The sequence below is a fragment of the Artemia franciscana genome, chromosome 20 (genome assembly GCF_032884065.1).
Source record: "Artemia franciscana chromosome 20, ASM3288406v1, whole genome shotgun sequence".
Lineage (NCBI taxonomy): Eukaryota > Metazoa > Arthropoda > Branchiopoda > Anostraca > Artemiidae > Artemia > Artemia franciscana.
Window position 1 is genome coordinate 227,259 of NC_088882.1, and position 10,645 is coordinate 237,903.

At 33.0% G+C, this 10,645-nt stretch overlaps 1 protein-coding gene across 1 annotated transcript in view; it reads right to left on the bottom strand.

The window, feature by feature from the left end:
- The window catches only part of LOC136040238 (uncharacterized), a 218,125-nt gene that overhangs the window by 11,164 nt on the left and 196,316 nt on the right, over positions 1-10,645 (bottom strand).

Sequence of the window (10,645 nt, forward strand, 5' to 3'; positions counted from 1 at the left end):
ATTTATCAATGTTTAAACAACTAGTGAGCAACGAATTCTGTCACTTACAATCATTTTACTTTTCAAATCAGCCATAAATTTAATGGCTAATTTAAAATGGACATGGATTGTTCAACATTTTCTAAAAATTACAGTTATAATATATATTAGCTTTAGACTATCAGCTCCAGAAATTAAAGTCAATTTCTATAATATTGCACCAACCAATGAGTAACAGTATTTTGTAAATAAATAAAAAAAAATTGATCCAATAAAATATTTTCCATTTCAAGGACACCATGGGTACCCCTTATATCAAAAATGTGCATATGCAATATTCCATGAAAAGCCAAACTCCTAAGCAGAAGTTCTTAAAAAATATTCGATGGGATGCTGGACTAATTAAAAAGGAGCAGTGGAATGCCTAAAATATTTCAAGAATGTTTAAGACTATTAAGTTGAAACTTTTAAACAGAACAGAAAGGTTTAAAATTCAGAAATTTTAGGAGATGTCAAGAGAGATATTAGGATAAATTAACATAAATATTATTTATTTCATTCCATTTATTTCAAGTTGCAGAAATTCCTTTGGAAATTATATTGAGTAAAGTAAGATACAATATTAAGATAATCTTATTCTAAGTAAAAAATTAAATTAGATCTAAGTTAGAAATTAAATTAGAATCTGATGTATTATTTCTTTAGTAAAAAACTGAACACTGTAAAAATAAGTATTATTTTCATCAGTAATAAGGCTTTGGTAATACAAAACGGCCAGATATGGATTTTAAAAATCACTGAAAAATGTATTTTTATTATAAATTGTGGTTAGCAACATATAAAATGTTGGTAAAAACGTCGTATTAATGGGGATGACAGACCAATTTTAAAATTGGCAACATTTGATTTGTTATTAGAAGAACATGATGATGAATTTAGTACATATACGTTAGTGACTCTACTGATCGTTATTACAGTCCATATTGTCTATATATTTAGGGCCTTTCTTAATTTTTTTATTTACCTGTCGAATGTCGAACCTGTTCTTATTTGATACTTTTATTTATACGATTTTTGAAACAATTGTATTATAAAGTCTTTCGAAGAAGGTCAAAATTCTCCTCGCAAAATATGGTCTTTAATTAATTCTTTTATAAAAAAAGAAAGGAAGTCTAAGTTTCCTGAATTTATTAGTTTAAAAGATGAATCGACTACTAATAAATTGGAGAAAGTGGCTGATATTTTGAATGCTTATTTTGCTAAAATAGGAGAGAAAATTGTTTCATCATTAATGAACCAGTTTGATTCACGTAATAATAAACATTTTTCTTCATACCTACCATCTCTTCAAAGTGAATTTTTACTTTGAAATATTGTCTGCAATAATATTACCATTACAGAATATAATTAATCTTTCATTTAAAACTGGAGTTTTCCAGTCTGCTTTTAAAGAAGCGCGGATAGTTCTGCTTCGCAAAGGGGACTCCTAAAAATCCATCATATTACCACCCTATTTCTATTTTGTCAGTATTTTCTAAAATGTTTGAGAAAGCAATTTATAAGAGGCTTTATGACTTTCTTAAATCGTCTAATTTCTTCACAAATTCCCAGTTTTGTTTCCGGTCTGGAGACAATAATGAAAATGCTATCGTTGGTCTCATCCAATACATTCATGAATGCTTAGATAGAGGTGAAATTCCAGCAGCAATATTTTTAGATTTTAAAAAAAGCATTCGATACAATATACCATTGTATTCTTTTTCGTAAATTGGATAATTGTGGTGTGCGTGGACCGGCGTTGGATCTGGTTAAATCTTATCTAGATAAGAGAAAGCAACGATTAGATGGAGGCAATTTCCTCTCTTCACCTGTATCTCACTCTTCGAAGGTTGGGCTACCTCTGGACTTTGTCCTGGGTCCTCTGCTTTTTTAAATTTATATAAATGATTTTGTCAGCGCTTTTACATTCCCGTGTCTCAATACACATTTTGCTGATGATACGGCAGTTTCAATTTCTGAAAAGAATGACGAGGAGTTGGAGGCAAAACTGAATACAGCATTTTCTAATTTTAAATCAAATTTTAGTTCTTGTTCTAATTCTAGTTCTTTTAGTTCTAGTTCTTCAAATTTTATTGCTTTGAATGTATCAAAAACTAATTTCATAATTTACGGCAGAAAGTCAATATCTGCCCTCGTATTACCCGAGTTACTTCTTCAAAGTATCTATTATAAATATCTCGGGTGAAAATTATAGAGTTCCTTGGGCTTGTGATTGACGAAACCTTATCTCTTATAACACGAATTCAAAATATACGCTTAAAGATTTCAAGATATGTTGGTTTAATGCAAAGGTTGAAGCTTTGTTTGCCGTACTCTGCTTTACGAAGTATTTATTTTGCTCTGATAAATAATAATATTAATTATTGTTCTCTAGTATATTTATCTACATTTAAAAGCCATATTAAACCAATGCAGATTTTACAAAATAAAGCCCTAAGAATCCTTAAACTTTTTATTCCATCACCTATTGAACTTCTAAATAAGTCTTCTACAGCATTTTTATATACTTATCTAGATATACTTCCAGTTTCTCAACAATTTGCTTTTGGAGCAATTCTTTTAAAATTCCATTACGACATTGATAAATTGCCGCCATATTAACTCAATCAAAGTTTGTTCTCCCAATCACAAGATTTACATAATTGTAACACTCGACAAGAAAGAGTATCTACATTGACAAGTATAATACTGAGAAATCTAAATTCGCTCCGTTTGTGTCAATAGCTCGGTGCTGGGATGCTCACAAGGCTCTTATTGATAAATTTTCCTCTATCCATTTAATAAAAAGGAAACTTAAATTTCATTTAGTTGAGGATTATTTTTAATTAAGTATCTTTTTAGTAAGGCAAAGTTATTTGTATCGTTTGTTGCTCTGGGTGATTATGGGGCTCTCAGCTATCTTCCAGTATTAATTTATATTTAATAATATTGAAATTTTCAATTTCTTAAATAGTATTGAAAGATCCTAAGCTAGCTGCTACTTTCATATTATTGTTGTGTTATTGTATCTTTGCCGTCATGTCTATCTTTGTATTGTAGTGTATGTTGTTATTGTATCTTTGTCTAGGCCTAGTTTTTCGAGCTTGTCTCCCAATGGGCCTATGTCATATTTATACATGTATGTGTGATTAATAAATAAATGAACTTGAACTTGAACTTATTTCAACATATTAAAAAGGTAGTGCGGTAATGTAAAAAAACGCATTGAATAATTGAATCCTAAAACAAGTGGAAAATACTATAAAAACTAAAGTCAAACTTAAAACTAACAAAAACTACTACATACAAGAGTTTGGGCCCCAGCCAACTGAAAACCTTCCAAAGTCTAGTGTCATTTGCATTTTATGAAAAACAATATATATCCAAATGAATCAAGAATTGACGAAATTACCTGGACTAAATATCCATTATATGCTAAATATTCAATTCAGTTCCATTTATTCCTTCTCTTTTGATTATATTAATTGTCTGATTTCTTGTTAATGCAACAATTTTGAAAAATGAATCTTTTCTATTTAAAATAATTGTTTATTTTATATTCGATTTGTTTTGGGCTCGAATTTATCTTTGACAGTAATTTCTGGTCGGCTGAAGTTTGAATTCTTAAATGACTTCAATTATGATTAGCTTAAGCTTTAAACGGATCCTTAAACTTCCTTTTCAAAATCGATCAAATATAACTGCTTAGGATTGATTTATATATACTTTATTCCCATTTGTTTTCAACATCAAAGATGAAATTGCAAAGATTTTGCAAAAATATTTTTTGCTAATTGTTTATTTTATATTCGATTTGTTTTGGGTTCGAATTTATCTTTGACAGTTATTTCTGGTCGGCTGAAGTTTGAATTCTTAAATGACTTCAATTATGATTAGCTTAAGCTTTAAACGGATACTTAAACTTCCTTTTCAAAATCAATCAAATATAATAGCTTAGGATCGATTTATATATACTTTATTCCCATTTTGTTTCAATATCAAAGATGAAATTGCTAAGATTTTGCTAAAATTTTTTTTTCTCTTTTTGTGGCTGTTTTTCAACTTGCTGAAAATCATCCATGTCTTTGCTTTTTAAGTTTGTTCTTGCGATTGATTTTTTTCTCATACTTCATATACTGATTGAAAATTAAATAAATTTTAAAGGCTAGTTTTGTTTTGTTTCCACTTTTTATCCTTCCATCTTTTGAGCGTCAGAAGTGACGCGATAGAAGATTATTGCCAAAATATTTGCTGACCTTTTAGTGTTTTTTTCCTTCTTTATTCTTTTTTCATCTTTAATTGGAAGGATAGCAGCTGCGGTCTTAAATCATAAGTCTGTTTCCGATGTTAAATCTGGTGAATTCAAGTTTTTAAGATGTAAAAAATATCACAGTATTAATATCAAGCTAGTTCTATTTCTATATTTTTATATATTTTATATATAACTTCTATTTTATTGCCTTTGAAATAATATTGTTTTACTATTAGTTGGATTGCATTGCATTTGCTTCCTTATGTACTAAGTTCTGAAAGCTATAAAAGTCTTTAAAGAAAAATATATCCTAAGAGACAGCAAATTCAATTAGATAAACAATTAAATTATTAAGAGAAATCTATTTGATTAAAATGTGACTTAGAGGTAGACTTTCTTACATATTATTACTTAACTAGTTGGTGGGGCGCTTCGTGCCCCCCAAGCCCCCCCGCGCGCGTAAGTCGTTACGCGCCATATTAGTTACGCGCCATTGTAGTTGTGTCCCTGTGTCCCACCTGTGAATATAGATAGATTTATATATGTGTTTCAAACTACGTAAAAATTGCGAATATACAACATTCTTGGCTTTACCTCGTCACAAGGGGCATATGAGCTCTTAGCTCGTGTTTCAAACAGTTCGTGGTAACGAACTGTAGTAAGGAGCGATCCGGCTCAATAGTAACCAAAACTCTAAAAAATTGAATTTTGATATCAATAGCTACATCAAAAGAATCGCATTTTAATGCTGATTTTAAATATATAAGTTTCATCAAGTTTAGTCTTGCCATCAAAAGTTACGAGCCTGAGAAAATTTGCCTTATTTAGGAAAATAGGGGGAAACACCCCCTAAAAGTCGTAGGATCTTAACGAAAATGACACCATCAGATTCAGCGTACCAGAGAACCCTACTGTAGAAGTTTCAAGCTCCTATCTATAAAAATGTGGAATTTTGTATTTTTTGCCCGAAGACAAATCACGGGTGCGTGTTTATTTGTTTGTTTTTTTTTGTTTTTTTTTTTTTTTTTCCCCAGGGGTCATCGTATCGACCAAGTGGTCCTAGAATGTCGCAAGAGGGCTCATTCTAACGGAAATGAAAAGTTCTAGTGCCCTTTTTAAGTGACCAAAAAAATTGGAGGGCATCTAGGCCCCCTCCCACGCTCATTTTTTTCCCAAAGTCAACGGATCAAAATTTTGAGATAGCCATTTTGTTTAGCATAGTCGAAAATCATAATAACTATGTTTTTGGGGATGACTTGCTCCCCCACAGCCCCTGGGGGAGGGGTTGCAAGTTACAAACTTCAACCAGTGTTTACATATAATAATGGTTATTGGAAAGTGTACAGACGTTTTCAGGGTTTTTTTTTGGTTTTGGGGGTAGGGTTGAGGGAGGGGGCTATATGGGAGGATCTTTCCTTGGAGAAATATGCCATGGGGGAAAAAGATTCAATGAAAAGGGCGCAGGACGAATCTGGTCACGTTAGAAAAAAATGTCAAATTAAGAGCTTAATATACAATGCTGGGTTTTCGGAGCCTCTCTATTATGGAGTATAATTTGAAAATAACACAACTATACGAGCGATAAAACATATATACCACAACCATAACTCAACTAACAAAAGAACTGCTAAGAGATAACACAACTATAAAGCGAAAACAGGTGAAAACTAACGGGAAAATAAACGAACTAAGAGGTGGAAGGGGCCCAGAGAAAAAATATAATCCTTTTTCACTTTTGAGCCTAACTTCCGCAAAGGAGTAATAATGTCAGAAGCCCCGAAATACCGAATTATTTTCTTTTCAAACAGTTCGTGGTAAGGAACTGTAGTAAGGGGCGACCCGGCTCAATAGTAAACGAAACTCTAAAAAACGGAATTTTGATGCTAAAAGATACATCAAAAGATTTGAATTTTTACGCTGATTCCAAATATTAAGTTTCAATTAATTTATTCTTTGTCATCAAAAGTTACGAGCCTGAGAAAATTTGCCCTATTTTGGAAAAAAGGGGGAAACATCCATTAAAAGTCACAGAATCTTAACGAAAATCACACTATCGCATTCGGTATATCAGAAAACTCTATAGCAAAAATTTCAAGCTCCTATCTAAAAAATGTGGAATTTTGTATTTTTTGCCAGAAGACAAATCACGGGTGCGTGTTTATTTATTTGTTTTTTTTTTTTCCCAGGGGTCATCTTATCGACCAAGTGGTCCTTGGATGTCGCAAGAGGGCTCATTCTAACGGAAATGAAAAGTTCTAGTGCCCTTTTTAAGTGACCAAAAAATTGGAGGGCAAATAGGCCCCCTCCCATGCTCATTTTTTTCCAAAAGTCAACAGATTAAAATTTTAAGATAGCCATTTTGTTCAGCATAGTCGAAAACCATAATAACTATGTCTTTGGGAATGACTTACTCCCCCACAATCCCTGAGGGAGGGGCTGCAAGTTACAAACTTTGACCAGTGTTTACATATAGTAATGGTTATTGGGAAGTGTACAGGCGTTTTCATGGGGATTTTTTGGTTTGGGGGGTGGGGTTGATGGGAGAGGGCTTTGTGGGAGGATCTTTCCTTTGAGGAATATGTCACGGGGAAGAAAAATTCAATGAAAAGGGCGCAGGATTTTCTAGCATTACTATAAAAAAAACAATGAAAAAATAAACATGAAAACGTTTTTTCAAATGAAAGTAAGGAATAGCATTGAAATTTAAAACGAACAGAGATTATTACGCATATGAGGGGTTCTAAAAATACTTTAGCATAAAGAGCGAGGTATTTAGGAGGAGATAGATACCTCGCTCTTGATGCTAAAATATTTTTAGTGATTTCAACTATTTATTCTACGGCCTTTTTGATTCAGGGGTCATTCTTAAAGAATTGGGACAAAACTTACGATTTAGTGTAAAGAGCGAGGTATTAACGAGGGTACAAACCCCCTCGTGCACATAATAAAAATATAAGAATATAAAAGTTTGTTACGTAAGTTAATTCTTAAGTTACGTATATTTTTTACTAATAAAAACGTTCGTTGAATATTAAAAGTTCTAGTAGCCTTTTTAAGTAACCGAAAAATTGGAGGGCAGCTAGGCCTCCTTCCCCACCCCTTATTTCTCAAAATCGTCTGATCAAAACTAAGAGAAAGCCATTTAGCCAAAAAAAAATTAATATACTAATTTCATTTCAATAATTTATGTGCGGAGACCCAAATTCAAACATGAATTAATTCAAAAACGTTCAAAAATTAAATAAAAAAAACTAGTTTTTTTAACTGAAAGTAAGGAGCGACATTAAAACTTAAAACGAACAGAAATTACTCCGTATATGAAATGGGTTGTCCCCTCCGCAGTCCCACGCTCTTTACGCTAAAGTTTTTAATTGTTTTAAAAAGTAGAATTGTGGCAAAGAGTCAAACTTTAGCGTAAAGAGCGAGGGACTGCGGAGGGGACAACCCATTTCATATACGGAGTAATTTCTGTTCGTTTTAAGTTTTAATGTCGCTCCTTACTTTCAGTTAAAAAAACTAGTTTTTTTTATTTAATATTTAAAGAAGCTTAGATACAAACATACTTCTAAAAGCAACGGAAAAAGTATGTAAATTAAAGTAAAAGTATATAAAAATGATAAAATTAAGTAATTACAAAAGAATACACAAAACAATAGCCTGTTACAAAAAGTAAAATATAAACTCTCTGCATTCAGTTCAGTTGAGCAATGCCGAATTGTTTGACGGATGTTTTTTTTTTAACAATATTGACAGTTTTGAACTTGGTTATCAAAAACCAAAATATTTAATGCCTTTAGACCCAGTGTTTGGAAAAAGTAACGCATTATCGTAGTAGTTTGTTCAAAATAATAAATTAAAACTAATATTAAAAAAATTTAAATTAAATGTTTAATTTTGAATACCCAAAACCAGTATATTTAACACCCTTATACTTCATAACTCTAAAAGATGAAATCTTTCAAAGCGACAACTGGGTAAATACAATCACTCCTGAAAAAAAATTCATAATAAACAAAAAAAACTTATCCATTCAGGGGGAAAATACAGAAGTTCCCAGCATTCTGTTCAGAGGACACATTTCTGATTATAGTGGCTTCATATCAGCTCCCGGGTACTCTTACAAAGCAAGCAAAAGTTGACAGTATATTTTTACCGAAATTGCACCTTATTTATATGATTACCAAAATTTCTACAAATTTTCTTTTGTCCTAATAACTGCACTAATTACTAATAAACATATACATATTTAGGATCGCCATAAAAAGCTGATTCTTTGATTGAATGTTATCAATAGTTAGGTTCTTGTGCTTTTGTTATTGACAAGGATCGTTGTTTACTTAATAAGAATTTTTTTTTGGCTTCAACCAAATCATATAGAAAAAATATTTGTGGAAAACTGGAAAGGGGTCACTCAGTCACAAACTAGCAAATTAGAACTTATACTTTACTTATTAAATGTCAAAATCTATTAGCAGGCAGCCAAAAATGGGGCAACACGCATTTTTTCTAGGGTTTTTCTCTAATCTGTTCTCTTTCCTTTGGCTTCCTTATAATTACTTTATAGTCCAAAATCTCCAGAGGGAACATGTCCCCCCCTCCCTGCCAGCGCCCGTGCAATTGGTCCCTCTCAACACCCCAAGTTTCAACTCGGTGTCCCAAGCCGTTGGGAAAATATTTAGGTATACTATATTGATAACCTGGCAAGGCCCCTACAATAAGGGCTACATTTTTTTGGTTTATTATTTTAGTTTCTAACTTAGTAAACACCTTCTGTTGTTCTAACTGTTTCTATGATTCTAGTTATTTTTCTTTCCTTTTGGAAGATAAGTATTGTGTTGCAAGAGCAACACTTTGGTTTTCTCGTGTTTTTTTTTTTTTTTTTTTTGTTCCTAGCACCCCGATTTCAGCTTATTGCTAGAAAGTGGTAAGAGTCTAACCTCTGCGGTTTTTACGGAAAGTGTGGACCTTAGGCCGGATTGATGAATATGACTTTACATTTTGGAAAGCTTCGTAGAACTCTTGCCTGGGGCCAAAAAGGATGGTTTTTGCTTGTCCTTGAGCCAGAACCTATAGTGTGTGAAGTGAAGAGGAGTTGTATAGCCTATGTTAGAGAGGACTATCTGAAGTTATGCAGCCAAGCTTTCGTTTCATCAAACCATGTTTCTGCTTTCGAGTGGAAAGCTCCGTTCTAGCAGGCAAGCAGGCAGGCACCAGTTTCAAATTGAAGATGGACTAAAATCTATAAGTGTTAAATATATGCGACAGTTACCCTGCCCCACAGCCAATATATCTTCTTTGAGTGATAAATAGAAAAATTTAGAGAAGCAAAAAAGCGGCATTTTCCCACGGGTCCGAAAGTGCTGCCGTGATTTCGGCTGAGTTTATCATTCGGTTTTTTGCACTTGGGATTGCGGTAGAGAAATGGTATCAGATGTGCCTCTTAAACTTTAAAAGTTCTCTCATTGCTAAAGAAATTAGAGTTTATCCTTTGCTCCTTTCTAAGTGATGACGTTAGAAAGTTGGCCTACGGCAAAAAAGTCAACTTTTGAACTAAGACAGATAGATTTTTTTTTCGACGGCAGTCGATAGCTTTTGATGAGCTGATCAAAGTATATGTCATCCATTTTTTTGTACAAAAATTACTTCATGAGATATACCAGTTTGAAAGTTTAAAGGGGTTGACAACTTCAGTAGTAAGGTACACACTGAAACCAAAAATAGGCCGATACCAATTGTGAGACATATAGGGGAGTTGTAAGCAACAGTCGGCTGTTAGCTCATAATCATCCTCGGCAATGAGGGGTTCGCAACTCTTACTAGTTGGTGTACCTATTTTTTGTTTCCGTTGTATTTGATCGTAAGACCAATTTGGTTCCAGTGGTAAGACATGTAGGGGACTTGTAAGTAATAATCGGCTGTAAGGCTACAATCATCTTTAGCAATGAGGAGTTTGCAACTTTTGCGAGTTGGTGTACCTAGTATGTATTTTAGCATCCTTACAGATTAACAACTTCAGCGTTTAGTCGCAGCGAGGAAACAAAACCAAAGTGTTGCTCTCGCAACACTTTACTCGGCAAAGCCGAGCAAAGGTTGCCGCAACACCTCACGTTGCCCATGCAACGTAGATCTAGTTTCTCTTTTAATCGGTCAATTTAAGTCTTAAACAACCTCATGGTTATTTCTTATGAAATTTCCACCTCTGCCTTAATATAGCTCCCCTCTTTCCGAAAAAGGACCAACCATTTCGATAAGGCATTTCAGATCATATCTAGCAGCCTTTTAATCCCAATTTTTCTTTCCTCGGTAACTAACTCATAATCTATAAATTACTCATAATCTTCCCTATCTAAGCAATCAAGGTTTTTGTATTGACAT